The 5,441-nt window shown below is 34.7% G+C and overlaps 1 long non-coding RNA gene across 9 annotated transcripts; it reads left to right on the forward strand.

Moving 5' to 3' along the window:
- The first annotated feature begins 328 nt into the window (after window positions 1-328).
- On the forward strand, window positions 329-4,974 carry LOC149987257 (uncharacterized). 9 transcript variants are annotated; one of them, XR_016499003.1, is made up of 7 exons: window positions 329-841; window positions 1,253-1,379; window positions 1,507-1,607; window positions 1,732-2,017; window positions 2,214-3,391; window positions 3,669-3,807; window positions 3,976-4,923. It is a non-coding gene; the product is annotated as an uncharacterized LOC149987257 (long non-coding RNA). The 9 variants fall into 9 exon arrangements; XR_016499008.1 differs by having other exon boundaries at window positions 1,253-1,354; window positions 1,507-1,556; XR_016499004.1 differs by lacking the exon at window positions 329-841 and having other exon boundaries at window positions 854-1,379; window positions 2,214-2,428; window positions 2,687-3,391.
- The last annotated feature ends 467 nt before the right edge of the window (window positions 4,975-5,441 follow it).

A 5,441-nucleotide genomic window follows, 5' to 3' on the forward strand; every position in this document is an offset into this window, starting at 1 on the left:
AGAAATGACAAGATTGTTATATCATTAGATATTTTTAAGTTTTTTCATTTATTTAGAGTAACCATAATATTAGTAATAGTTTATGTTAAGTATACATTTGTTAAAACTTTTTATACTATAATAGAGTCTAAGATATGTAATATATAAGATTTCACCATATCTATTAGAGATAACTTAAGGAAATTTATTACTCTAGTTTTTCTTCCATGAAATTACTTTTTTATAAGGTGATAGGTGTCACTATGGGTGCAATTACAAATTTGGAATTCTTTGGACTTTTATTTCCTGATTCTTCATCTTTATTATTAATCTCTTTTCTTCTATCATCTCTTGATTGTTAGAGGTCTTGAATCTTGAAAGAATCTCGAGTATCAGCTAGAATTGTCTTTAACTATAATGATTTTACATACTTTAATACTAAATAAACAACCTCTCAAAGATCTTTTTTCTCAAAAATACTTTTAATAATATTTTTACAAGATTTGTAGTTCTCAAGCCCAAATAATATTTTTGAAGTGGCTATTATAGAATTCATTATTTTTATTTCAACCTTACTATTGTGATTCTAATAATTTGCTCAAGTAACTCACACATTATATTGTTGTATTCATAACTCTCATACATAAAGTTGCTTGAACTTTCTTGAAGCTACTAATCTCTAAGTGGCTTACTTTGATATCATATTACATAAGTACCATTACAAGTATATATACTTCAATATTAAAAAAGAAGTATTGCTTCTTATATATACTAATAGAAGATATATAATTGTTAATATCCAAATTAATATCTGGTCACAAAGATGCATCTTTTGATTACTCAACATTAATGAGATGATTTTGTAAAAAAAAAATTTAGTTGTATTATAATATTCATACTATATATCTTATATAGATTATTTATTTTTGTTCTTTGATATGTTCTTAGAATTTATTTTAAATAATTATTTCTACATATATTGTATGGTTATATAGCAAAAAAAATACAATTATAATATCTTATAAGCAAATAGCATTGATTTTTAAATAAGATTTATTTGACAAGTATTGTATATATTGTAGAATATGCATCAATATTAAACAATCACACAACAAAAACCTAAAAATGCTTCAAATATCTGTTTTAGTGTAAATTGATAATTAATCTGGACATTATAGTTTTCAAGTCGTCACAAGCCTGGTGATGAAGTGCACAAGCAACATAGATTTTAGGGTTTTGACACCATGTGTGTGTTGCGAGGCGATGGGTTCAGGCAATGTTGATTGTTCTAATGCAGCAAACGGACCATTTGAAGATCGGTGGTTGCGGATCGCAGGCGAGGCAGCGAGTGGAAATTAGGGTTTCCGGTGGTTGTGTGAGCTCTATGAACAAGTTTTCTGGTGACGAGTGTTGGTGTTTTTTTCACGGTGGATTCATATATTGATACATGTGTGTGTGTGTGTGTATTATATTTATTTACTTATTTATATTCTTTCTCATCACTTTCGGTTGGATGTTCTCTGGCAGTGTTTTGGAAGACAATCTCCGAGTTATTCTCATGGTCTACTGCATACGTGGTAACGGACATCATCCAGTTAAATTTAGATATGGAATCGATCTGGTATAAGGTATCTGAAGATTGTTTTCCGTTCATTTACGTTGGTTTTTCTATAATTGGGTTCGTCTAGTGATTTCCCCAACTGTGTGGTTCAGTTCATGATCTCAACATTAGCGGTGTCTTTCTCTGGCCAGGTTTATTACGATGATCGCATGTCCTGCATGCAGCTGCATGTTCGACCATATGGCTCAAGATAGTTCAGAAAAAACTATGAGTTTTGTTATGAAAGGAAAAGGATAGGGATTTGCGAGGCCACAATGCACTCCACATGCAAGTCAAACAGGAAATTTTCAGACATGGTGGGCATAAAACCGCATTCGATTCAATGAGATGGCGGTACATGAAGCTCGTTACCCACGTCGGACTCAGCAACAAAGGGGAATGGTTTTTACTCACACAGGAAAAAAGGCAACATTTAGTGTATTAAACCAAAACAAACTTTCTTGATCATTTCGCCCTATTGAGTGCATAAGATATTCTTTCAACCTCAACTGTTCACCATCCTTCCTAGAATTCGCTTCTCCACTTCTTCGTATCTTCTACACCTAGTGCAGCATGTAAGTATTTAATGCAAATTTTACTGTCACTCAATATTCCTCTTTCATTCTCATCCCAGGTGCTGTCTATCGATTATCTCTCCATTCTGTTGTTTGGCCCAAAGGAAATTGGGAGGCTTGGAGTCAGCTTATGGACAGTCTCATGTTTACATTGTTGAAAGTTCAACATCCCCTGTACCACGATGAGTTCAAATGTTTTAGACATCTTTCCAAGCTTTAGATGGATCTCTTCGCTTCTGCAACGGTTGAGGGCCCTTCAAGAAAAGAAAGCTGCGTATCCTTTGTTTATTAGAAAGTTCAAATTGTGAAACCAATAAGAACTATGTGAGTCAAGAATTTCTTGTCTTGCAAAATCATATTTCGGGAGATTATACGGTTGGGAAATTTACGACTCTTTGAAGTAATTTTTTGATGCCCTTGGCACAAGACGGTTGCAATTCTGCTGGACGTAATGTTTATCCTGAAGGAACCTCAAAAAGCCAGTGGACTTGATTACGAATTAATTCTTTAACTTCACTCATTTTGCTTCTAGGAAACTTGGCTCATGCCTCACACTTTAGTGTGCTGAGTTTTCGGCATTCGAATAGGAATTCGAACTTTTCTAATGACAGGAGGTGTAGTTCCATGAGCTGAGAATCCTGAAGTTGTGCAGAACATCGCAGCCTGCTGAGAGCTGCCTTCATCAACATTTTCACTTGATGTTGGATGTGCCCACTGGTGATCCACTCCCGGAGGAAATGAGTCTGTAGAGGTCTTTTGTGATATCCAAAACTCAAATCCATGTCCTTGGACTTAACCAAATGAAGCGCATATTGTCCATGAGCGTTTTGTTGAGAAGCACGAACAAAATTTTCAATACTCGGAAACTAAACTGCCTTCGTTTACGAGTAAGAATTTAGTCGGTATCATTCTTATGATTTCACAAACGTGATTACAGGGGGGGGGGGGGGGGGGGGGGGAGATGAAGGTTGTATTGAGAGCTCTTGAAATACTCTTCCAGCAAATGCCATGCTTCAGGTGCTGTGTCAGCTGGAGCCTTCTGTGTGCCGGTTTGCCTCGCAGATGGCACTGTACCCAATCCACAATGCTGTGTCTTAGTGATTCTGAGCACCTCTAACGTCGAGAATGCTGTGTTAAAAGTCCTAGTAGGTCTAACATTCTTGGGCATGTTGACTAGTCCTGTGCGGAGCAACATGCTTTGGAAATAGGACAGAAATTGGAGCAACAAAATGTGGGGGTATGTTGATTCTTTTCTCTGGACTTAGCACTCATTTTTAAAAAAAAATCAAAAATGCTGATGAATACCTCCTATGTGCATGTTCAACAAGATTATTAGTTTGAATTTGTTTCTGTAACCTCCTCTACATTCTTCTCTACTTCATTTTTATGTTTTGTTTTATAATTTTCTTATTGATGATGATGAACAAGAATCTCCACAAGGATGTTAGGTCTAGAATTAACTGCAGCACATAAATGAAAGCATTATTTTTCTATTCGTTTTTTCTTTCTTTCAGGATGCAGGTATTTCTTAAGGCTTAAATTATATCTCATGTCATAACATGCAAGTGTTGAAATGCACATTTGACATAAATGAGTTACACAAAATTAATATTTCTTCCTTGCAAACTCAAGAAGCAACCACACGATACTCTGGCAAGATTCCTTGTTTTTCAACAGACACACATGTATATAAATTTTTTTATATATATATTTACATACATGAACTGTTTACTGTTCATTCTCTCGTTTATTTACTGAAAAGGATACGCAGCAGTAAATGTAAAGGAAGAATCTCACTAACATTCTGATTTTTGACTACAGATGTCAGAATCGAACAACCTTTGTGGGAAAGAGATGCTATCTGAGATCTGAATCACTGCAAAGCTGCGGATTCGAAGAACAAGAACCACCACTACCACTACTCCAGCCCTAATAATACACAATTGCCGTGAACCAAGACCTCTAATGCAGCGTAGGTGTGGCAAGAGCCAAAGCCTTTGTGTAGTGCCGAGCGGGTTTGAGGCGAAAAGCCTGGCTGTGAAGAGAGAGAGAGAGCATGGACCACTCCAACTCCAACTAGTTGAACCACTTCCAAACAGCCTCCATGGCTAGGATTTCCACAACAAGCCGGGAGGGACTTCCACTTAAGGGGTATATTCCTCTTGCTTCGGATGAACTCCACGAATTCGATACAAAGCAAGCTGTTCCATTTTACATGCAGGAAAATCACACACATAACCACCAGATATTTTGCTTAGCACTCTGGAGTCCACTCATTCTTCTTCCAGTAGTTTCCTTCCTTTCTCTTGCTACTTGAAGCTTTTGAAAAGCATGGATGAGTTGGGTTTGTAACGCACTCTTCCAGTGTACAATTGGGGCATTGGCAAAGCTGGACAACATCATTTTGCAAAAAGTGGGCAGTGTCGTTACCGACAGGCCTCCACAAGAGCCTTTCCGTGGTGCCCACAAGAGTTTTGTATTGTTACGATGGCGATTGATCCATGTGGCTCGACCATGATGTGGCGAAGGTCGAATCTACCTAAAGTAAAGTGGACAATTTAGGGTTTTTCAAGGATTTAGGGTGGGGCATGAAAAGATTCATGGAATAGGGTTTATTAGGATTTAGGATGGAGTTGGAAGGTCAATAGAATGTTGTGTTGAAAAGACTTATTTTTTCATGGAAAGGCTTTTAGTAGATTTAAGAAGCTTTCTTCAAACTTTATACATACTCAAGAAGGAGAATAGATTAATAGAATATGTTTTGGAGAATTCATGGAATCCAATAAAATATTAATATAATTTTTCATTTTTTACTATCAATATTTTACTATAGTGATAAAAGAAGATGTGATTTGAAGAATAAGATTGAAAGCTTCTTTAATATATTGTCAAACCACAATTAGTTACAATTAAAGAAAATTGCAAACACACTTAAGCAATTTAACTATGGTTACAAAAGAGCCTTATCTAATAAGATAAAATCTTTATTTTTATATTTAAAAAATAAAAAATAAAAAATATACATATTTTTAATATTCAAAAAAAAATTACAAATTAAAAAGTTAATTGTATTTCACTTTAAAATATTATCAATACAACAACAAGTCAATTAAGCTTAGATTGATTGGATAACGTTGCAACATAATACTAACTTGGCTAGAAATTTATAAATCTCTAAAAGTAAATACATTAATATTTTTAAGATTAAAAAAATCAATAACATGGTAGTATAATTAATTATATTGAAAAAAAATATTTTTTGTTAACCATATTTTTTATTAAAAAAT

Source organism: Physcomitrium patens, chromosome 20, assembly GCF_059467195.1.
Source record: "Physcomitrium patens ecotype Gransden chromosome 20, ASM5946719v1, whole genome shotgun sequence".
Classification (NCBI taxonomy): domain Eukaryota; kingdom Viridiplantae; phylum Streptophyta; class Bryopsida; order Funariales; family Funariaceae; genus Physcomitrium; species Physcomitrium patens.